Below are 25,394 nucleotides of genomic sequence, written 5' to 3'. Positions count from 1 at the left end.
TGGGGGGGAGGGAGGACAGGGGAATCCATGGCTGATATGTAAAATTAAATTAATTATAAAATAAATTTTTTAAAAAAAAGAAGAAAAAAATATTTAAGCCAGGTGTGGTGGCGCATGCCTTTAATCCCAGCACTTGGGAGGCAGAGCCAGGCAGATCTCTGTGAGTTGGAGGCCAGCCTGGTCTACAGAGCAAGATCCAGGACAGGCACCAAAATTACACAGAAAAACTCTGTCTCAAAAGACAAACAAACAAACAAACAAACAAACAAACAAAAAGGACAAGCCTCAGGTCTATAATCTTTAGCAAAAAGCACACAATTGTTTTAGTTAGGCACCTTGGAAGCAGATCTGGATATGAAAATTAAGTGCGCATAGTTAATCGGGCAAGTGAGGGTACGTTGGTGAAGGAGTGGTGGTGTTTCAAAAGGAAGGGAGGGAAGAGGGGAAGGGAAGGAAGAGAAAAAGGAAATGAAAGGCTAGACCCATGAGAAATACGTTATTCAGACACTGAAACAAAACCCTACAGGGAAACTCTTGGAAACAGAGGACATCATATGCCTCAGAGTTGCTTAAAAGAGGTGGGCAGCAACTGGGGCATCAGTACTCCCACACCTGTAATTTGTTGGTTAAGTCTGGTCACAGAGGATCACAAGGATTCCCAGACGCCAACTATGATGTCTATGCACAAAGGGAATCTAGCAGATTGAGGATAGATCTCCACCAACAACGCAGGTGTGTTCCTGGAAGTCAGGACAGTCCTACGGGAAAATAGTGAAGGCATCAGTAGGAACGCAGGAGGAAGGTAGGCATCACCTGTTCCTGCTGTTTAGCTGTGCTCTGCCACATTGTGTGTGCACGGTGCACTGTTTTTATGGTGACTTCTATTTCTTGCAAGTGCTATTGACTTCCACTTATGGTTTTGGTTCTTTAAGGATAAATTTATTTAAGGAAAATTAATTAACCTAAAGGAAAATGCTGTGGAGATAATGTTCCAGATGGCATGCATGTTGGCAGGATTCACAAAGGCAGAATTCAGATGACTGGAATCTGGGGCACATGGGCACAGTTGTTTAAAGCAGGGGGCCAGAATATTGTACCCTTCTATGAAGGGTCACTTAGCAGGTATTCTTGGTTTTTCAGAGCATAAAAACACATTCCTAACTATCAAACTCTGCAGATTGTGCAAAAGCAGCCACAGACAAACTAGAAATGAAATTGTGTGGCAGTGTTCCAATAAATCAACATGAAAATTTGAATTTCATAAAATTTTCACCTGATAATATTTCTAGCCATTTGAAATGTAAAGTGGTTCTTGGCTTGCAGTCCACACAAAGAAAGGGCCAGAGAGCTTGCTAACCCCTAACTCAAAGTACAACCCTGGAATCTGTTCTAGTCCTCTCAATTGCTGGTTGACATTAGCAAGCTACTTAACTCTCCCTACCCGGATGGTGTCATCCATATAATAGGACATGGGTAATATCAACCTCACATGATCAGTGTAAAAATACACACCTACATGAGATTCCCAGTGAGTTCTGTGATGTCAGCCTGCTTTCCTTGAAAGGTGCATACCAGTCGTTGGAGAATATTTCCTACTGTGAGTCTCCAAATGGAAGCAATGCGCCAGATGACTTATGCCTCCCACCCTGGGTTGCGATGACAGAAACCATCCCTCTTGCCCGAAAGGAAACTGAACATGAGAATGCTTAATGTGTCTTTCACCATTGATTTCAGAGTCCTGAAACTGGGAGCAAATGAAACCAATGTTTTCATTATACCTAAATTAAGGCTTTAAAGCTGGTGGCTCTCAGGTATGAATGAATCTAAAAAATCTTTTTCAAAATTACAGGTTCAGAAAACCCAGGAATCTCTATCCAATACTGTGGTGTTATTGTGTTCCCCAAAATATTATGCACCCTAATAAACTTATCTGGGGTCAGAGAACAGAACAGCCACTAGATATAGAGGCCAGAAAATGGTGGCACACATGCCTTTAATCCTAACATTCCAGAGGCAGAGATCCGTCTGGATCTCTGTGAGTTCAAGGTCACACTGGAAACGGCCAGGCATGGTGACTCACACCTTTAATCCCAGGAAGGATGGCTGGAAGCAGAAAGGTATATAAGGCATGAGGACCAGGAACTAGGCTGGTTAAGCTTTTAGGCTTTGAGCCAACAGTTCAGCTGAGATTCATTTGGATGAGGACTCAGAAGCTTCCAGTCTGAGGAAACAGGATCAGCTGAGGAATTGGCAAGGTGAGGTGGCTGTGGCTTGTTCTGCTTCTCTGATCTTCCAGCATTCACCCCAATACTAGGCCCTGGGTTTGTTTTTATTAATGAGACCCTTTAGAGATTCGTGCTACAAAATACCCTGGTGGTGGTTCTGCTGCAGATAAATCTTGTGGTGATTCAGGAAAGGCTACAAGGATAGGGAGCGTCCATCCAGGTGAGCATCCCTTCTGAAATCCTCCTCAATAACGTTCCTTCATCTGTTTTTACAGCTCAATGAGCAAGAGTCTTGGATCCCAGGATTTGCTGAACATGCCAGGAGTATGTGCTCTGCAGCGTCTTTACCTCTTCTGCCCCTGTCCTTCCATTGCTTCTGAGTCTCCCAGATAAGAATATAGTTTATGCAGAATTCTATGTCCCAGATATAATATGTAAATTATCATATCCAATTAAGTTTGCCAACACGATCTCAATGGACAGAGGCTATTTACAAATTCTTACCTGGAAATGCTTGAGCAGAATCCAAACCTTTTCCAGATAAAATGTCACCAATAAAATGTCACCTCTAAAATGCTCCTGTCTATGCTCTCCTCCCAAAAGCATCTCCCCCACAAAAGAAAAAAATAGGGAAAATGAAACTGTACCTACAGATTTTTTACAGAGCCTGTTTAACACAGTAAAGAACTGTTTTAAGTGGACCCAGGACCAAATCCTTCTATGCGTTATCTCCTTTTGTCTTCATACCACATTATGAAGCAGCACTACAATTATCCTCACTTCACTGATTTGTAAACTGAGACATATTAAACAGGCGCTGTCCAAAGCTACACTGGAAAGTGGCTCTAAAGCCCAGATCTTTCACCACTAAGGTATTCCACAAAAGGATACCATCTTAACAAACCCCAACCTCAACATTGCCAGCATAGTTTTACTTACTTAGTACGTATGGACATCTTCAAAACCTCCATGTCCCCTCAGCATCTACTAATGCTTGAAGCAGAATGCATTTTAAATCATGGCCCAAGCAAGGATCTCAGTATCCTATCACTAGGCTGTGTTCCTTGCTTTGTTCATATAAGCCACTGGTCTCTGGATGCTAGGTGTCCTTAGGATGGTCAGCCCATCTGTCTTGCAGATCTACTGTTTCAAATAAAAAACCGATGAGCAAAGGGTTCTTGGAATTATCTAAAGTAGTAATTTCCCAGCCTGCCTTTTTCATAGGGAATTTAAAATATTGAGAAGAAATGAGACTATTACTTCTATAAAAGCATGTGTGGTAAACTGTGTGATGGGGAAGGAGCAAGGGACGACTACTTGTTTGGAAGGTGAGCTGTTTATTAAGGTTGAAAGTAGTGGAAATTGTGGGTGCTTGTGAACCAGTTGGCCTTCCTGCTGGCCTTGAGCTCATCTTCCCCTCTCCCTTCTCAGAGGAGATACAGCTACTTGGTAGACAGGGAAGTGCTTTGCAGAGTTAGATGACCCAAGTTCATTTTCAGCTCCATAGACTCTTCCGTATGTGACCTTGGGTAAACCATGTTACCTGTGTTGATTTCAATTCCCCATTATAAAAATGCAGGGCATGGGGGGGGGGGCGGGAAACAACAGCAACTTTTTAATCATTAAAAAATGGACTGATGGATGATGGAATTATGATAAAGCAACTCTAACAAGATATGAATTATAAAAGCTATCTGGTATTTTTACTTACAGATGTTCATTATATAATTCCTTCAACTATTCACTTCACGAGTTCTCAAGATAAAATAGTGGAAAATAAACACAAAGTTAGCACCCGGAGTTGTTAGAAAAGTTAAATATGAGTTATCAGCAAAATCCACAGCAAGTGCAGGGTGTGTTTTAGCCTTAATTATTTACTGTATAGGGGAATGGCTGGGACAAGCTGATCGCTCCCACCCACTCCTGGGATCTGTGAGTCAGAGGTGTGACATACATGAACAGAATGAGAAGGCAGGCCAAACGGCACAGAAAACAGAGGACAAAGATGTGCCAGAAAACCAGGAGACGCACACAGATGGGAGGATCAGGACTGTGTGCAGGGAATATTGAGTGGGGGGGACGGACTTGTGGGGAAACACAGGTGTGTTTATTATAAGCCATATTAATGTTTCTTTCCCATCAGAAACCCCTTAAGGAAGAAAAAATGCACAGCTCTGAAAAGTAAACCTGGCTTCCAATTGTTATACTAGTTGTATGAGAATATGCAACATTTATTTGATTTTTCAAAAAATCACCTGTCACTGGAAAAAAATTTACCAAAACCACTAGCATGAGTCCCTGACAACTACACTTACCCTTGACCGTGTGTTCACAGATGAGTGATCCAATAAGAGTCTGTTTCTGGAGAATTCTGATTGGCACAGACTTTAAAGGGTGTCACATTAATGAAGGCAAAAAAGAACAGGTCATGAGCTCCTAGAGCTGAGCTCTCTGGGAATGACCTGCCACCTTTCTGTCCTGGAGCCTGGTTCCTGAAATCCTTAAGAAAAGCCCCAGTGTCCTTCCAATAAATTCCAACCTTTAGTTAAGTAAACCATTGTTAATTTTTGTGATGCAGAGCCAAAAAGTACAGCTAACTTCTGGACACAAGAATTCTTAAAATATCTAAGCCCTGCTTTCCAAATCTGCAAATCATGGAAACAGTACTTCTCTCAAGAGTTGATAGAAAAATCCAAAAATATCAGATATATAAGAATCTACTTGAACTTTGATAACACATGATAGATACTCATTAAACATTATTCTATTTAAGTTTCAAACTATCAAGCTCTTTCTGAGGTCTGGGGAGATGGATCAGCAGTTAAGAGTGTCTACTGCTCTTGCAGGGGATCAGGTTTGATTTCCAGCACCCCTATAGTTGCCTACAACCTTCTGTAACTCCAGTGTTAGGGGATCCAGTGCCCCCTTCTGGTCTTGTCAGGCATCAGGCATGCGCATAGTATATACCTGTCTTGCATATGTAGGCAAACACACAAGTAAAATAAAAATAAGTAAATTATTTTCATTTTGTTGTTGTTGTTGAGACAGAGTTTCACTATGTAGCTCTGGCTGTCCTAAAACTCATTATGTAGGCCAGGGTGGCCTCAAACTCACCAAAAAATCCATCTGCCTCTGCCTCTTAAATAAAGGTGTATGTTACTACACCTGGCAAATAAATCATTTTTTAAAAAGATCTTTCTGTAGGAGTTCTTAAAGGTCCATAGTTTGGATTCAAGCATGCCAAAACAAAGACACATGTTGGCACTTGGGAAGAATGGAAGAGTTGACTGAGTTTAAATTTCAGTTTTTAAGGAAACTTTCTGATTGGTATTTAAATTTTTCATCAGTTACACACAAACGTGTTGCTTTCCATGGAGTTTCTCCATCATTCTAACATAGCTTCGAAAGGGAAAGAAGATATGCAATGCAACTGTATAGCAAAAGCTAGAGAGATGAATAGTGTATCTTCTTACAGAGGCTTCCCACAATATACTTGGGTCAAACAATGTACTAAAGGACTTTGGGTCTGGATTATTCTGTGAATAGGTATTTTATCATCCAAATTCAGGCAGAGGTGGGTAGAGACAGGGACAGGAAAAGATCTGAGGCAGATGCATAATGAGAGATGTGAGTCCATCTTTCTTATTGTTTATGGATTTTGCTCCATCAATTCCTTCTCATTAATACAATGCTTAGTTAGTTTTTAAAATGTCATCTTCCCAATTAAAAGCTGTATTTGGGCTTTGTTTTAATTATCTAAGTCTTAACCCCAACTGTTGTTTCCAGAGAAGTAGCAATAGCATGTAGACACCCATTAGAAGTGAAAATCCTTGGACCCTGACCCAGAAACATCAGAAACTGGGGAGGCTGCCCATTGATGTAGGCTCTAACGAGCCTGGTGGATTAGTCCGTTGCTCATCAAAGACTGAAGGCCACACTTTCAACCAAACCACAGATGTGCAGGGTCAGAGCTGATGAATCGATGGGTTCAACAGGCAGCCATAGAAGAAAGTCAACCTTCCTAGTCAACCTTGGATTCTCAAGCTTATCAATAATTGCTACAGGAATCATCCTCACTCCAACACTATTGTAGCCGGTCCTATCAATTACCCTGTTGAAGAGCCATTTACACTTTACTTTTACCTCTCCCTCAATAGTAAAAAGTGAACGGCATGCAGAATGGAATGCTCAAAGAGCAGACCAAGAAGACTAAGGAGAGAGTTGATAAAAACACAGGAACTTTACCTTTGATGGCAGAGACTGACAGTGAGGTAGAGTTCATAGGAACAGAAATGCCCTCTTCACTATTTGGTCCCTTCCACTCCCTTCCATTTCCCTTCACACTCTCTCTTCCCTGACCCTGCCCAGCTACTGCTCTCTCTCACCATACACATACCTTTGAGCTAATTCAGGATAACAGAAGGTTGTTTGGGGGTTTGTTATTGTTGTTGTTTTAATGAAGAATCACATAGGGCAACTGAACACAATTTACAACCTAGAGTCTTTAGCCTCCTTCCTAGAGGCAGACTTGATCCTACAACTCGGCTAAGTGACCTTTAAGCTCCTCCTATCCAGCCTGTAACACCAAATGCCATTCATGCAAGGCAGTCCAAGTGTGAAGGTCCAAACAATGGACTGCAGCAAGACAGCACACCAGCCAACACCAGCTCCAACACCCAACAGCTGAGAGAACTGGACATGCTATTTTACCTTTGTGAGTTTGAGCCACTGCATTTCTAAAACGAGGGCAGTAGAACTCTCTCTCTCTCTCTCTCTCTCTCTCTCTCTCTCTCTCTCTCTCTCTCTCTCTCTCTCTCTCTCTCTCCTTCTCTCCCCCCTTCCTAGGATTCTTAATGAAGATTAAATGCAACCATCCACGTAAAGCATTTAGAACTGTGCCTGGCACGTATCAAGGGTTGGGTTAATGTGAGTTATTAAGACTGTTAATGCCTCTGAAATGCTTCTCGGCCTTCAGCACATCTTGAGTACTTGCAGGCCGAGAAACAAGGCAGTGAAAATCCATAAGGAACAAAGGAGAGCGTACGGGGGGTAGCAGACCTGAGACAGGGCAAGAAGGCAGTCAACAGCATAACAAGTGTCTGGTTGTAAAGTGTTGTTGTAGAAGGCTACCCGGCTTGTGGGTGAACCGCAGCGGTGAGTCTCAACTAGCGTACGGGAAGACTGGGTCCCTCCATGAGCGCAGTTAGCAATGCCTGGGTTTGCTTTTGGTTGTTGTAACTTTGTGGTGCTATTAAAGGATACTAGGGGTGTTGTTGAATACCCTACAATGCACAGGACAAGAATCATCTATCCCAAATGCCAGTGCTGTTGAGGCTGGAGAAAACATGAATTATAATGTAACATGGCATTATCTTAATAAGGTAGGCTCTGGCACTTCACAAAGATGAAAACTGAGTGACCTTTAAAACTCCTCCAATTCTAATGGTGTTTGCATTTAATCCTCAATCTCAAACTTAAGCCAACAGTACATCTCACTTTTCTTCTTTATCCACGTCAACCCCCAAAAATCAAACACTATTTTTCAAACAAAGGTTACAAATTTTTATAGGTTCACATGAGACATTAAGTAAACTTATTCTTGCTAAAACAATGCCAATCAGAGTGTTTCGGTGCTGAGAGAATCCTTCAAAAGGATCTAGTGGCAAGACTCTAGTTGAAATTTTTTGTTTCCACTTTTACAAGTAAAGAAATGAAGACAGAGAGAGGCAGAAACCTGAGCTAAGTCACATAATCTGACACTCATCAAGAACTGACAATTTTTTAGTTGGACACACATTATCCCAAGGATCGCATCTTCCTGGCATTCATTCTTTTGCTTTGCATTTTCCCCATGATCAGAGTCTGTATCACTTCCCATCTTTGGAAATCCCCTAAATATTGGTTTCACCTCATAAAGTTGGCCATGGTGAGAATAAAAAGGGGGGAATTGGGTCCGTGAAAACAAACAAACTGTCAACAGATTAAACTTTGGCAGCTTCTGGTGAAGGGAGAGGAGAAATGAAAGGTGACATCAGTACCCTGTTTAGATGACTTGGGGAACAAATCAAGGATACATGCTGGGATGGGATGTTGTTTATGACAGTTCCAGGTGCTGTCTTCCATCTGTGACAATGGAAAGGGGGTGAGAGGAGGAGGAACAGAATCTGGTGATGGCTGTGAGTTTGTTGTTGGCCCAAGGAATCACGCTAGAAGTAAAACCCGGAAAACTTCGGGGAAACCAGGCATGCTATTGTTCTGAGACCCCTACCTGCTCAGAACAGGAGGACTAAAGGCTCCTTGACATTCTGGGCAACTTGACTGTGCTCTAGTTCTCCTAGAGTTTAAAAACCAACTGTGACTCTATCACATAAAAATAATTATAACAAAGATATTCCCCAGAAGAGGAAATGATGCAAACACAACAGAGATTAGAATGAGGAGGCATGAGTGAAACATTTAAAAATTATTTGGGAATGTTGGAACATCTGGTTATTTTCTGTATTTTTTTTTTCTACACAAAGGTATTTCCTAGGTGGGAACTGCTTCTCGGAACTCTGTGGGTCTTGTCTTTTCTCTGACTTCCTTGTTTCTGGGACACCAACCACATCCATCACCGATGGTGTTTTCCTTCCCTAGCTGTCCTCACAAGGAACGGTGAGCAACCTCTTCTCCTTTGGTCACTGATGCTGAAATCTCCAAGGACCAGACAAACCTCTATCAGCAACTACAAGCCAGGGTCACCCAAAGAATCCATCCCGACAATATGAACACCAAGAGGGCAAACTTGCATCTGTGTCCCCTCCTTGGAACGCACTTTCAATTCACGTCAAATCTGTTCCTTAGGAAACGTTGTTTTCATGGGTCAGATGGAAAGTCGCCAAGATTTTCTCCTACTATCGAACACTAAGAAGCCAAGCACTTGCCATGACTTCCTCACCTTTGCCAATTAGCATTGCCCTGAATCAACAGCCGCTTCTTTCAAATGCAGCCAGCAGTGTGCCGGGGCAAGGTGCAAGCCTGGACAAGAAGCATGTTCCATTGAGACTGGATTCTCCGAAAGGCAACGGCTGGATGGCCCCTAGTACTGCCAGTGACTGAGATATCGTCATGCAGCACAGAATATCCACACACTCATGCTACTACACACTCCTGCTGCTTATACACAGGTATCTCATTACACATAGAAGGCATACTCAGTCACACACTCACAATCATCTACAGTTTACCGAGATACATCAAATTACACACCAATAAAGATAAGATACACAACATAAGCTTCTCTCTATTCCTATCATCTATCTATCTATCTATCTATCTATCTATCTATCTATCTATCTATCTATCTATCTATCTACCTATCTCTCTCTCCCTCCTTCCTTCCTCCTTATCTCTCTCCCTCTCTCTCTTCCTCCCTCCCTTTCCTTCTCTTCACATACAACCTCATACAGTCAGTGATCACACACGCAGTTTCACAAGTACTTACCTACACAAGTGCAGGAGGGCAGCTGGTCAACCTTCAGTGGTCCCACGCTGCAGACAGACAGGTCCTACCCAGACAGTCCACCCACCCACACCAACACACAGCCCATCCCTTCGACAAAGACTGGTGGGTGTCGGAAGTACAGAACCCTGAAGCCCCCACCCCACCCCGACATCCCGCCCCGCCCCCTCTCGGCATCCCCACCTGCACACGTGGACTCCTGGGGTTCTGATCTCCTGGCGCACTCCCAGCACCACGCCGCTGCGGAAAGCTAGGGAGAGAGGCGCCCTGGCAGATCCGTTGCGGCTACCTTTAGCGCAGAGCCCAGCTTCTGCCGCTGCTGCGCTGCGCTGTGCTGCGCTCCCCGCTACTGCCTGCGCCCTCGCCGCCGCCCCCCTGGATGCGGGCTTCAGCCCCCGCGCTGGGGAGCGGGCAGGCGCCTGGCACCGGCAGCAGGCTGGAGACCCCAGCCTGGACTCACCTGGGCATGCAGAGCATCCTTCTCCTAGCAGAGCCGGCTCCGTGGGCTCCACAGTCGCCAGCCTGAGTGTCCCTGCGGTCCTGCTCGCTGCCGCCCCCACAGGGCACGGGGCGCCACCTGTGCAGAGGGGCGCACAGGGGAGTGGGCGCAGAAGCTGCACAGATCTCACACCTTTAAGGGGACCAGCATGTGCTTCCCTGACCAGAATCATACCCATTCGCTGGGGACAGGGAGCCCTGCACTGTAGACTCCTGGGTGACCTTGGGCCAATCCGTTCACCTTTTTGGGTGCCCACTTCCTCTATTCAGAGACAATAAACTCGAGAATGTCTCTGTGGTGCCTGTGCCAGGGGCAATCCCTCCTAGGTGCAGCCTACTTCCTTCTTCTCATGACTGACTCAGCCTGGCCCAGAGCAAGGTTTGTCTGGGAGCGGCATTCAAGAGAATTCTGGGCACTTTGGAAACAGGATGTCAAGTTCTCCAGAGCTAATGCGTTCATTTGTCTGCGGGCTCCCCAAGGGATCAGCCTTGCCTTGTTAGTCCACTCTTTGCCTCCCTGTCTGAAGTTAGTGGGTTCTCCCAGCTCTGACCACCTGTCACCTTGACCATGTGACAAGCCTGGAGCCAGCCTCAGCGCTCTCACATGGAAAGCAGGCTGCAAACTGACAGTTGTGTTAAGGGTCTCCAAAAGCCCAGGCCTGGGTTCAAGGATGTGAAGTATCTGTGAGGGACTATGACAGGGCAAAATCCATCTTCCTTCAACACATCTGATCAAAGCCCCCCAATTACGGGGAAGAAATGATGCAAAGGTTAAATGAGACCACGTTGCTAGGAGAGTTAGGAGAAGGCGGGGTCTTTGTCACCCCGATGAGGGAAGAACCACAGACCTTGGGGTGAAGAATTCACCCTCAAGTACCACTGAGGCTGCCTGGAAGCCTGCTAAACAGAGATGCTGTGGGCAGTGATTAACTTCTGTGAGCAAAGAAATCTTCCAAGACAGTCTTCAAAATCAACTGTACCGGAACCAACCCGAGGGAACCAGGAGTTTGCACTGGATGGTTTGTGTTCGGTGCTGAGGATTGAACCCAAGGCCTGACACATCCTGGGCTAGTCCCCTGCTGTTTTGTCCTGCTGTTTATTTGTCTGCTTAGTTTTGAGACAGGACCCAGGCTGGAAGTTGACCTCTTCCTGTTTTAACCTCCATAGTGCTGGGATCACAGGCACCACCACCCCACTGGGCTTGGCTGAAAAGTTTAAATTGACCACCCCTTTTCACGAAAAGGCCTCTGAGTTCTGTTGGTCTTCCTCCTGGCCTATATCCCTTCCCCTCAGGAGAGTAAGACCACATGGCTTTGAAAATGCAATGAGTCAAAAAAAAAAAAAAAAAACCAAACAAAAACAACAACAACAACAAAAAACAGATTCTGGAAGTTGAAGACAGAACTGATTCTCACCCCAAATACAGAAAAAGGATTGCAGCTCTGCAGAAACCTCGACATTAACACAGTGAGAGCTGTGTCATATTAGTAATCCAAAGAATTTTGAGGTGACCCACGTCCTAAGCCATCAAGCAATTTGTTGCTGCGATAGATAATTTATACAATGCTTGTCTCTTGCTCAGTGACACCAATGTCTTATCTTGTGATTAACAGTAATCCATGTAGCCCAGATACCCAGCTGCTTTGCTACACCCCATCCCTGTTGGGTTTCAAGCCATCTTCTCCATGCCAATGTCACATGCCCTTTCCCCTTTTCCTCTAGAATGTCTATGAAAGGATGAAGATTGGGAAGAATAGACTCAGGTGCTGAGGGGTTGCAAGTATGACACGTGGTTCCCATGTCACGATGCTGTGGGTCTGCAAGTGGGGACAGATGAGAAGACAGAGACAGGCAAAGGCTGTGGGCTGTCTCCAGCCAGGAAACAGCTTCCCAGGACCAGTCTATCCCCAAAGAAAGGAGCAGACTTGAGAAAGCAAGCGTGAGACCTCACCAAGCCAAGACACCCTGTTCGTAATAAGTGTTATTGCCAACACTTGTGTTGATCCAGCAGCGTTGGAGTGCTGAGAAGCCAGCTGCCTCAAATAGAGAGAACTGGGGCAATAAAGGGTAGCCGAGCAGTTACTACAGGCGAGATAAGGACGCCCTGGCCCTTCTGTTGTGTTCTTTGTCCTCCAGTTGTCCCGATACTGTTTGGATTAAATATTTATGTTTGAAGGGGCAGTTAACTGATTCCTGTTTTATTACCAACAAAAATCAAATAAATGACTATTTAGTCTGGGGCTAACAGTCAAAGCATGGAGACAGGCATCATGAGCATGACCCAGTGAACAAAACCCTAACCAAACTTAAGGTTATTTTTTTTTTCATTTATATCCAGTAAACTTATTGTTTTTGATATGCAATTATATTAGCTTCTACAAATCCAAAATCAAATTTGTGTAAACAATAATGGTACGTGCAGTGCATAGCACTGAGCTGTAACATGAACAAGCATATTTGGGGTAAACTTTAAGTAATATTTTTACTGGGACGAGTGCAGCTTTGGATGACAAGCATAGGCTCCTTCCCACAGAGCAGTTTGTCCCATTCAAAACCCTGTAGGGTTTTTGTCCTACAATAAGGAAACGAGGTCCTGAGGAGGGAATAAAAGAAAAGTGTGCATGCAGGAAATGGCTTTTGACCCCAGAGGATCTCTGGGATGGTATAATTTATATAAAGAAAGGAAATAAAGCTCAAACAAGGCTTTAGGCAGTGGCCAGGACTGTCCAAGGCCAGGTAATGAAACCAGTCTCAGACTTGGCTCCAGCACTCTCTTCGGCATGTAGGGATGAATCATGCTCTTCACCTCCTTAGCCCAGACACCAGCAACCTCACCAGTAGGGCATGGCAGCAGGTGTCTATTTTAACGCAGTGTTGCTGGCAGCAGAGATGGTCAGAGCAGAGACGTACACATGAGTAGAACAGACATATTTGGATTGTTCATAATGTGGATGCTTTGAGACCTCCTCCTAGTACTAATAAAACATTGTAATAGAAGAGTTAGTGGATTACTTGAGCTGTAATCTAACGTTTAAAATAGGGCAACCTAGTAAGCCAGAGATTGGTAAATATCCATTTTCAATAATGTCCTCTGTGTGTGTGTGTGTGTGTGTGTGTGTGTGTGTGTGTGTGTGTGTTATCTATGTGTGCAGAGATAGCGGAGAATGTAGCATGTCCTGTTTAACATTCTTCACCCTATTCCATTGAGACAGGTTCTCTCACTGAACCTAGACCTTGATTGGTGGCCAACAAGCCTCAGAAAACCTCTTATCTCCACCCCACAATGACACTGGGGTTGCAAGCCATGCATAGCCATGCTCTGCTATTTACATCCATGCTAGGTTCTGAATTCAGGCCCTCACTGGTGCAACGAGCACTCTTACTTCATGAGCAATCTCCCAGCCTCATCATTTTCTTAGACATGTGTTCAGTCTTAGGTAATGGGACTCTAAGAAGATAGGATCCCTCTTCTCAAATTACTCATAGCCAACTAGAAGAGACAGGATTGGGCAGAGAATCCCAACATACAGTGTGAAGACTCATAATGGAAATATGGATGACAAGCGGGGCTCATTGTTAGTGTTACCCTCGTTTTATTACTACTTAGCAAACATTCACTGAGCATCTACACTAACCACTTCATATACCTTCTTAAGTGTCTCCTAACATCTCTGAGAGATACTATTAGAGTTGTACAGAGTTAAAAGAGCAATCACACAAGGATGAAGGAACTTGATATTGAGATGATGTGGGGAGAAAGCAGAGTCCAGACTAATCTGGACTAGAAACCAAGTTGTCTCCCTCTGAGCAAGCATGGAGTAAAAGTCTTAACAATAACAACCATGCCAAACAACATTCACGATACATTGCATCCAGTGCACTCCACACTCCACAGCTTGAGACTCTCAGGAGGACACGTATGCTGTTGGAAACAAGAGTCTGGCTAGACTTTTACTATTTGAGAAAGAGGAGGATAGGCTGGGACATCACAAAGAAAGTCACGTCCAGATGTGAGCTCGGCATTTGGAACCGTCTAGCACTGGAGGTACTAAAGTGCAAACAGGGTAACATCTGCCAGGAATGCTGAAGGAAGAACCCCCTGTCCTGGTGGCAACATTCAGCGTCACCTCTTGCTTTCCTCAGACGTGTCTGATGCTGAAATCTGAAAAGTTAAGTGTCACTCAACTCTTCTTCAGCTAGCACTTAAATATCAAGGCTCTTCGTCTTCTCTTTCACTTGCTCCTGCTCTTCTCTTTCATTGGAGGCTTGAAGTTGATTTTTCTTTTTTTTAACTCTTTGCCCCCCCCCCCCCCCCCCCCCCGCTCACCTCCCAAATAAACACACGGCATCCTATTCTTACTTATAAATGCCCAGCCTTAGCTTGGCTTATTTCTAGCCAACTTAAATTATCATGTCTACGTTTTGCCTCTGGGCTTTTATCTGTCTCTATTCTATATACTTTTCTTTCCTTCTTACTCAGTGGCTGGTTGGGTGGCTCGGTGGCTGGCCCCTGGCATCCTCCTGTCCTCCTTTTCTCGATCCTCCCTCTTCTCTCTTCTTCTCCCCTTATTCTCTCTGCCTGCCAGCCCCTATTTTTCTCTCCTGCCTAGCTATTGGCCACTCAGCTCTCTATTAGACCAAACAGGTGTTTTAGACAAAGTAGCACAGCTTTACAGATTTCAACAAATGCAACATAAAAGAATGCAATACATCTTTGCATCATTAAACAAATATTGCACAGCATAAACAAATGTAACACATTTTAAATTAATACTCCATAACAGATGCTTGCTTTCATTATTATTTGTATGCTGACAAGCTCTACATTTTTACTGTAGAACAAGTTCATTGCTGAGCTGTAGATCTATCTCTAGATGTAAGATATCCAGGGATGTTGCTGATCTCAGGAGTACCTGGTCCCATTCAGCCTGGATGACTGGAAATAAAGTCTCTAGGAGAAAGAAAATATAGAGTTCTGCCAGATTAAGACCTTGAAAACTTAAAAAACACTCTAATCACATAGTGAAGGTGTAAAAAGTGCAGTGTTTGAATTTTAGAGGCACAAATAGGCTTTTGTTTGATTATCTGCAAGGAAAATGTAAATATCTGGGCTTTCCAAAAACAGTATTTATGATAGCATAGCCATCTAAATCTCATTTTCCAATTTTAAACTCTCTCATCCAACTTACAGATAGTTGAAAAGGTTTACCTGGTGACAGAACAGAATGCATAACTCTTAATACTATATAAAAAAAAAAAAACCCAATAGTGCAACTGGCAAACCAAATGGCAAATAGAGGCAGGAAGATGTATGAATGGAAGAAGGAACTTCAATGTCCCCATCACACAGAATAAAAGTCAAGAGATGTGAGCCCTTTCTTAATAAAAGAGCAGAAGATCTGTGTTACTTAGAGTTGCCAAGGTGACTAGAGAGGGGAATAATATACTGGAGGCCACTCAACAGCAAATAAAGAAATAGCTACATAAGCTCATTATATACAAAAAGAAAGATAATTTCTTCAAGAGCCACAGTGGACAATGATCTCCAGGTAATTTCACCATTTCCTGTGCAGTAATAATATCTCCAATATCTAGACAATTCATGTTTTAGGGAAGCTAACCCATTGCCAGTCCTCAACATGACATTAGTTGACGTAAATCTATCAATATATTCTACCTTGTTGGTCTTAATCTTTGAGTTAGCAAGGAATTAATCTATCTTGAGCCAATGACACACAAAGTCTCAGCTCAGGATTCTGGGAAGTGATCTTCTTGCTTTTCTGTAAGAGGTCTTAGAAAGAATGTCTCCCGGAAAAGGCCCTCTGCATGTGGGAGACAGTTGTGTAGCTTGGTCTGTTTGAGGGGCCCCTGGCAGTGAGTGCACAATCTATCCCTGGTGCACAATCTGGCTTTTGGAGTCCCATTACCTATGGTGGGACACCTTGCTCAGCCTTGATGCAGTTGGGAGGGGCTTGGTCCTGCCTCAACTGAATGTACCAGGTTTTGTTGACTCCCCATGGGAGCCCCTACCCTTTTGGAGGCGGAGATGGGGCTGGGTCAGGGGGAGAAGGCTGGGTGGGGGGAGCAGGAGGAGGGATGAGAGGGAGATCTGTGGTTGGTATGTAAAATGAGTAAAAAAATTTCTCAAATAAAAAAAAGAAATAGAAGAAAAAAAAGGATGCCCCCCTCCCTCACTGGACAGTGAGGTATAAGATGTTACTTCATGAAATGCTACAGATATTTCTTCTGTTTTGGAGAGGTTCAGTCTGGAGATAAAAAAAAAATCAACACTTAAAGATTTTTAAAAAATCCATAGAATCAAAGTCCTGATGATGTTTAGGTGGCTCAAACTGTTCCTGATGCTGTGATTGGTAGTTCTCAACCTGTGGGTTGAAACCCCCTTGGGAGTCGCATATCAGATATCCTGCACAGCAGATATTTACATTACAATTGATAACAGTAGCAAAATTACAGTTATGAAGAAGCAATGAAATAACTTCATGGTTGGGGTCACTACAGCATAAGGAACTATGTTAAAGGGTCACAGCATTAGGAAGATTGGGAACCACTGCCATAATAATCATTTAACTCTGATGTAAGCAATGCATCTCTCAGATGGTCACTCATTCTTTATCTTGCTGATAAGTAACTGTCTTGGGGTTTCTAGCACTGTGAAGAGACACCATGACCATGGCAAAGAAAACTCTTACAAACAAAGCATTCAATTAAGGTGGCTCACTTACAGTTCAGAGGTTCAGTCCATTATCATCATAGTGGGAGCATGGCGGTGGACAGGCAGATATGGTACTGGCTCCATCTTCACCAGAAGGCAACAGGAAGTGGATTGACTCACTGGATGGTATCTTGAGCATATATGAGACCTCAAGCCTGCCTCCCCAGTGATACATTTCCTCCAACAAGACCACACCTACTCCAACAAGGCCACACCTCCTAATAGTGCCACTCCCGATGAAATTGTAGGGGCCATTACATTCAAATCACCACAGTAACCAAATCTCACTTTTATTCAATGATAGATAACTCCAGATTCAGCATCTTAGTACTTGGCTGAGTTTTGATCAATGAAATGGAAATCGATGTGCTCTGTGGAACTCCAGGGGAAGACTTCTTAAAGTCTCCATCGTGGCTCTATCGTGTGCAGAATGCATTTTGCTCCTGCTTCCTCCCACTGTGGAGGGTGAGCACACGTGCTGAAATCTCTTGGAAATGTACGTCATGAGGGACAAAAGGAAATCTCAGGGTCTGGACTCCTCTGAGACTTTCCATTAACAAAGACTGCATGAAGACAGTGTTTTTCATCAAGGAGAATCCCTAAGCTATGGAGGAAAAAGTCGAAATACATTTTTTTTGTAGAACCTCTAGTGCTCTTATAAATGGAAAAGTGATGCTCCATGGAAATCCTGCATAGTTTTCTAGCTAAGTGCAATTTTGAATTATGGATGGGGACACTGGAAAGCATTATGTATATGAGCATGAATATATATATATATATATATATATATATATATATATCCAAATGCCTCTCAAAGAGGATTTAAATAATACAGGGAAATATTCACAAAATATTATTAAAAGAAAGAAGTGGAATGCCTAACAGCACACTTAATAGAAATGCCTTCAGTAGCAGATTAAAAATGTATGAGTTATTTCAGAAAACACTGCCACAAATTTTCTCTGCATCACAAATCAGAAAACTTTATTTTAAATGGTTATTACATATTTTAACTGTAAATGGCTGAACATTGATAATCTGGGAGAGTGGTAACAACTCTTGATATCAGCTGTGTTGAGGGAAAATCGGAATGGAAGCTGTGACCATAGCAGATCCTAGAGCCATGGCCCTGTAGCTGCATCCCAAAGCAAACTAGGCTGGCTACAAAATCTTCTTAAAGCTCATCAGAGCAGGTGCAGGCTGGAAAGAAACCTAGAAAAGCAGAAAGTACTCTAAATAGATAGCCTGCCCTGGGAACATGGTGCCTCAACTATACACAGGGAATCTCCACCTTAGGCACATACATTTCCATCAGGATTCTTCCATTTTCCACTCTAGGAGGGGCCTTGGAAAGTGGAGCAGAAGAAACAGGGAAACATGTAAAGGCCGCGAGGTGGCATGTGCTTGGGGACCAGGGTTTTCTACAAATCAACTGATAACAAAGCTGGCTTTGTATGTGGTTTACAACTTTCAGTATCTTCTCTATCGAGAAAGCTGCCTGGGTCATAAAGTCCCTTCAGTAGAGAAGATGGAAAGGATACAAAGTCAATAAAATGTCTCTTAATGCTGGCACCAGGAAATATAATAAATACAGGAATAGGAGGATAAAAGAAAAGGTGAATTAGACAATTAGCTTCTAAAGGCGAAGTCATGACAGAAATGAAACAGCAAAATCAAGCAAAAGGTAAACGTTTGTGTGGCAGATAAATGGAAAGTCTAATGGCTCTTCGCTCAGCTTTAGTTTGTAGTATTTAAAAATGAGATAGCCTTTAAGATCATTGACTTAAAAACTTTGGGAAAATACACTGTGAAACTGCCACAAGGGAGCATAATTCCAGTGCGACAGTCTCACTACTTCCTTAGTGGATGAGATCTCTGGTAGGTGCGTTTGTTTGTTTGTTTGTTTGTTTGTTTGTTTGTTTGTTTGTTTGCACTTTAAAACAGAAATGCTCTAGGAGACTAATACCAACCACTTGCCACCCCAGCCTCCAATTCTTTGCCTCCCAGGTGTTCCAAGACTCTACTGGCTTATGTCCTCAAAGTGCAAGTTCAACTGTTCCCTACTGCGCGAGCAGTCAGCTTTAGGTGTTCTGCAGCCATTCCTCAACCCTCCTGTGGCCCTTGAAATGAGACTATCCGCACCCCCAGGCTCATGCATTTGAATACTCATCCCTGTTGATGGCGCTGTTTGGGGCCTTGATGGAGCTTTGCTGGAGAAAGTACTTCACTGGGGACAGACTGTGTGTTTATAGCCTCACCACACTTCCAGTTCACACTCCCTGCTGCCAGGGTGAAGTTGAGATGTGATCTCCCAGCTCGCTGCTCCCGTCACCATTATGAACTTGTAGACCTCTAGCCAGGTGAGCTACTCTTCTCTAAATTGCCTTTGCTCATGATATTTTATTCCAGCAACAAAAATGTAACGAACACACTTCCTTTCTCCTAGCCTCTCTCCCCTGAAGCAGTGGGTCTTTTTTTTTTTTTTTAAGTTGAAGAGGGAATTCACTTCTTTGGAGATATTTTCTTTGGCACAGTCAAAAACATAAGAACAAATAAAGTCTTTCCTTTTAACTCTTTTATTTATGTCTTAACTATTCACAGTTCTTCTCGAGTAAATGCATTTCCTTGGCACCATCCTTTTTATTTTTAGTTTATTGTTTTTCTTTTCTATTAGTGTATATTAATTATAGGGAAAAGCGTGTTTCATTATTTTTATATGTGTATATAAGGAAGTGTCATATTTACTCCCCTGTTGGCCATACTTCCCCTCCTCCATCCCCCGTACTGTCCCCTTCTTATTCCTTAACAGTTCCCCTTTCCTAATATTCTTTCTGGGTTGGACCTAGTTAACATGATCTCTACTTCTATCTACTTTTTGGGGGGCAAGTGGCAAATGGTTTTGCTTTTGCAAGGTGGAAGATTTATATATATATATATATATATACTATATATTATATTATAACATATTTATATTCATTTTAATATATTTATTTTAATATATATTTATATATTTATTTTATAACCATATATAAGTATATTATATATTCATAATTAAATTACGATATATTTATATATTATGTATAATTATATATGTGTGTAATCAAAATCATATACATATGTGTTTAAGGCTGAACATTTGTGATTGGATAACCTATGGGTGGGGACGGGGCTTGTCCTGGGAGATAGCTGATTCTCCCCCTCTCAGCAGCCCTTATGTACCAGTAGCTCTTCATCTAGAAATGAGATCATGTGAGATATCCCTCATCCACAGTAGCATGTCAACTTGTGCTGCTATTTTTCAAGTCTCATTTAGGCAACCAGAGTTTTGAGATTTCGTGGGTGCAGAGATAACTATCCTACAAAGGACATCCTGGTCCTCTGGCACTTACAATCTTTTCTGTCCCCTCTTCTGCAATGTCCCCTTAGTCTTAGGTACAGGAGTTGTGTTTTATCACAACGAGGAATCCTGTGGTCAGTTTTTCTCTGCATTTTAAGCCATTGTGGACTTCGGTAATGGTCTTTGTCCGCTACAAAAAGAAGCTTCTTCGATGAGGAGTGTCTTAGTTACTTTCCTATTGCTGTGACAAAGCACCGTGACCAAGGAAACTTACCAAAGAAAGCATTTGATTGGGGGGCTTTCTTACAGTTCAGAGGGTGATTCCATGACCATCATTATGGGAGCATGGGAGCGGGCAGGCAAGGTGCCAGAGCAGTAGCTGGGAGTATACATGTTCAGACAACCACCACGAGGCAGAGAAAGAGAGCTAACTGGGAATGGCATGGACTTTTAAAACTTCAAGGCTCACCCCCCCAGTGACATGCCTCTTCCAATTAGGCCACACTTCCTAATCCTTCCCAATCAGTTCCACCAACTGCAGACCAAGCATTCAAACACATGAGCTTAAAGGGGCATTCTCATTCAATCCACTACAAAGGGGTGAGAGTTACACTTCCCGTGAGCATAAGGATAAGTATTTAGGATGTAGTTAGAAATTATGCTGGTTTGGAAAAGTGGTAGTAGTAGTGCCACAGGTAGCTGGCTAAGTTACAGTCCCAGGCATGAGTTCCTTCCTGTGACCAAGCCTTAAATCCAATTAGACAGCTGCTGGTTATTCCCAAGATACAAATGCCACTATTACACCCTGGGGAATGTCCTGCCATGATGGTCATCATGGTGGTTCATAGCTTTTGCAGCTGGCTGGGACTATTGATTGATGGATTTTTCCTTTGGCAGCCTTCAGAGCATCTTCAGTTACTCTAAGAGTAAGCCTCGGGGAGGACACTTCCAGGTCCCTTCCAGCTCAAATCCCCCTAGTCGTCTGTCTGATATGTGGGTATCTTCAACAATAAGGTCTTATCATCAAGCTCTTGGAGGCAACCAAGGGCAGTAACAATCACCTATATTGTTTTGGTAGTCTCATTGGCTCCCTTGCCAAACAAGTCAAAGTAAGATTTCCCAAACCTAGCACTGGCATTTTTGTTAGTCTATGGCTCTCAGGGGGAGCATTATCACCACGGGTGACATACCTTCATTCAAACTATGTATATATGTGCATACACAGGAAATAAATGCTGTTATTTGTGAATGATAGCTTTGAGTGTGTGTGTGTGTGTGTGTGTGTGTGTGTGTGTGTGTGTGTGTGTGTCCCCGTCCTGAAATCACTGCAGAAACCAGGAAAGTGAAACGAGACCTTGCTAAGGGCAGAGGAGAAGAGATCTAGGGAGGGGGTAGTAGGAAGCAAATGCTAAGGAAGAAGAAATGGGAAAAACAGGGAGAGATAACTGGGAAAGCAGTGGTGGGAAATACTGGGATGGAGGGAGACCAGGAGAGAAGGAGGGAGGGAGAACGGAAAAAACAAACTAACAAACACACCAACCAGAGATCTCAGCCACTAACAAAGTAGTAAGACTGTCGCACTGGAATTATGCTCCATTGTGGTTAAAGGCTATCTCAGTTTTAAATACTACAAACTAAAGCTGAGTGAAGAGCCATTAGACTTTCCATTTATCTGCCACACAAACGTTTACCTTTTGCTTGATTTTGCTGTTTCATTCCTGTCATGACTTCGCCTTTAGAAGCTAATTGGCTAATTCACCTTTTCTTTTATCCTCCTATTCCTGTATTTATTATATTTCCTGGTACCAACATTAAGAGGCATTTTATCGACTTTGTGCCTTTTCCATTCACTAAGAATGTTTGGAAAAGCCATAGCAAAACACATTTTATTTTGCTTTAAAATTCATGTATAATCTTGTTTTTCTTAATAGCTAAGTAACTCTTCACTGTGGGGCCAGAGAGACAAGCCAATTAGTAAAGTATTTGACACACAGGTGTGAGTTCCTGAATCTGGCCCTGGAATCTATGTAGAAAGGCCACATGTGGTGGTACACACTTAAAATCCCAGAACTAGGGAGGCAGAGATGCTCACTCACCAGGCAGTCTTGCCTTCTTGGCAAGCTTCAGGACAGTGACAGTCTCTGTCTTTTTTCCTGAGGAACTGACACTCCTGAGGAACCACATCTGAGGTCATCCTTTGGCTTCTACACATAGACACACACAAATACGCACACACACATGATTGTGCCACATTCATATACCACATCTTTTTTATCTGGTCATCCATTAGTAAGTAGCTAAACTGGCTTTATTCTGCTCTTGTGAATAGTACTTCAATAAACATAGGTAGTTCTGGTATCACTATTCATGCTCCTTTGGGTCCTTTGAGTGTATTTCCAAAATGGTCTAACTGGATCATGCGGCAGCTCTGCTTTTGTGTTTTTGAGGGACCTCCATGTTGATGTCCATAGCAGATTCACTAATTTTCATTCCTATCTACTGTGTATGAAGTCTCTCCACTAATATTTCATTGTTATTGTTTTGTTTTTCCTTACGGCAGCCATTTGGACTAGGTTAGAAGACTCATGATGTAGTTTTGAATTGCATTTCCCTGGTAGCTAAAGATGTTGGACACTTTTTCATGTATTTTATGGGCCATTTCTATTTATTCACTCATCTGTTTATTGACTGTCCTGTTTGCTCTTTGGTGTGTACTTTTTAAAATGTTTTCTGTATTCTGGATGTTAATCCCTATTGGTGAATAGCTGCCAGAGACTCCCTCCCATTCTGTCGGTTGTTTCGTTGTTTCCCTACCTGGGTATTTATTTTTAATTTTTAATGAGCAGATCCTTTCAACTTTTTAAGTGCTCTAAATATAGGAATAGTTTGTTAATTTCTATCTGGTTCTTAAGCACCTGAGAAGTCGGTGACACACAGGTAATCTGTTTAGTTAGTGTCCTAAGAAGAGGTGACTTGGCACATGAACTCAAGCTCGTCAAAGACAAGTGCACCACACCATACTGACAAACATCTCTTCCTTAAGGATCCAACTTACAACAGATTCATGAAAAAAAAAAGTATCTACCAATGGGACTAGGAGATTGAAGCCATATGCATTTTCATGAAATTTGAATAAATTTAATTATGTATGTTCAAAATTCACATAGAAACAAAATCAGTTTAAATTATAGCAACAACTCTCTCCTCTACTTCATTCAGTGAGTGTACGCCTGTGAGTGTGAGTTGGCAAATGGGAGTAAATTTCCATTCCCTTCTTTGGTCCAGTTTTCACACACTTCTTTTAAAGTGAGCGCTTTAAGGTGTTGAGTGTGATTTGAGAGTCCCAGGTGATGTGCTTTCCATATAATATACCTGCAATGCAAACCAACAATATCAAGAATGGTCAATGCCAGAAACAAGAACTTACCTCAGTTAGAAATCTGGTTCGGCTGGATTTACTCTGCAGCAGCATGATGGTTTTCAATGCTGTCCTTTATAAGGGGATTTGCGGACACAGTAATATTTGCACATATGTGGTTTTGCCTTTCACTAAGATCACGCCCATGATGCAACTGTACTGTAAGTGTCTGTGAGGACTGGGTAGAGTATTTGCTGAATGTGGTGACATGGCAGGCATGAAGCTTCAGGCAGAATGGAAATTCCTCTTCTATCACAGAATTTCACATTTTCCCACTTTCCTCTGACTTTGTAGTTAAGAAATTAGATTTTTGCTATAATGTTAGAGGCCCTTGTTCTAAGGAAATGGATTTTCTACTCAATTATGCCTAGTTTTATTTCAAAGTTGAGAGAGAGAGAGAGAGAGAGAGAGAGAGAGAGAGAGAGAGAGAGAGGAAAACATATACATAGCATCATATCTAGGGAAATATTTGTGTATTGCATAGTTTTCTGGAATGAAGCTATCCAGAACATCTAAGTTACTACCTATGCAGCACTAAATAGTCACAGATCCTCTATATACCTCATCCCTAAAATGGCAGAACTATAGTATCTCTCTCAGAGGATGTGGGGAAAGTGTAAGTTCTATGGGGTTGGCATGCAGTTCAGCGGCATTGTGTTTTCCTCTCATGTACAAGTCCCTGAGTTTCACTCTGGCACCATAAAATTTTAAATGGCATAAATTGTGGGAGAGTAGGACTCTTTTCCTTGCATTAACTCTTCAAAGTAGAGCATGATGTCTAATATGCACATTGTGTATTAGACAAGTTTTATTCCCTGTATCTTGTAACCACGTGTGGCTGCTTGCCACCATTTTAAATAAGCTCAGCACTAGAATAACCAGTTCAATTTGAAGCATTCAGTTTTCTTTCACAGAACACATCTAAAAGTCATGCCTCACACTCTCTAAAGTGAAGCATTTGGAGCCAGGGTTAAAGATCTGGCTAGAAATAAACACAAGGGCTAGAGGGTTGGCTCAGCAGTTAGGAGTGCATATTGTTCTTGCAGGGGATTTACTTGGGTTCCCAATACCCACATTGGGCATCTCCCAGACTCCTGTGACTCTGGTTCCAGGGAATCCGGGGCCCTCTTCTGGCCTCCACAGGTACCTGTACTCATGTGCATATACCCACACATAGACATAGACATATACATACACTAAATATAATAATGGTGAGTCTTTAAGAAAAGAAATGGAGCCAGGCGGTGGTGGCACACGCCTTTAATCCCAGCACTCGGGAGGCAGAGCCAGGCGGATCTTTGTGAGTTCGAGGCCAGCCTGGGCTACAGAGCAAGATCCAGAAAAAGCACAAAGCTACACAGAGAAACCTTGTCTCAAAAAACCAAAAAGAAAAAAGAAAAGAAAGGAAATGGAGATAAAGAGTATTTTGCAGTGTTGATCCAATGAGAATGTGTAAGCATCATTAAGCTTATAATCTTTCTAGGGAGCCAACATTGAGTTGTGTCCTCAAAGGAGTTCCAGGAAAACTACTTACTTCCAAAAAATGGTTCCTGCAACCATTTTCTCCCATGTGGACCTATAAGAAAACTAGAAAGACTATGTTTTGACTATATACTTTTAGGATTTCTATTACTATGATAAAATACCATGACCAAAACAACTTGGGGAGAAAAGTGTTTATT

At 42.6% G+C, this 25,394-nt stretch overlaps 1 protein-coding gene across 8 annotated transcripts in view; it reads right to left on the bottom strand.

Annotated features, from left to right (window-relative positions):
* Positions 1-10,658, bottom strand: part of Htr4 (5-hydroxytryptamine receptor 4) — a 208,682-nt gene extending 198,024 nt beyond the window's left edge. For 2 of the 8 annotated variants that reach the window (XM_052742297.1, XM_052742292.1), the window contains exon 1: positions 9,910-10,084. The gene's annotated coding sequence lies outside the window, so the exon portion shown is untranslated. Of the gene's footprint in view, positions 1-9,708; positions 9,833-9,909; positions 10,085-10,186 lie in introns of those variants that run through there. The other 6 variants (XM_052742296.1, XM_052742289.1, XM_052742293.1 and 3 more) reach the window with 5 other exon arrangements.
* Positions 10,659-25,394: the final 14,736 nt, after the last annotated feature.

Source organism: Peromyscus californicus, unplaced genomic scaffold (assembly GCF_007827085.1).
Source record: "Peromyscus californicus insignis strain IS unplaced genomic scaffold, ASM782708v3 Scaffold_17__1_contigs__length_78620276, whole genome shotgun sequence".
Classification (NCBI taxonomy): domain Eukaryota; kingdom Metazoa; phylum Chordata; class Mammalia; order Rodentia; family Cricetidae; genus Peromyscus; species Peromyscus californicus.
Note: the sequence above shows the minus strand (reverse complement) of the source record. Positions and strands in the feature narration are given on the sequence as shown.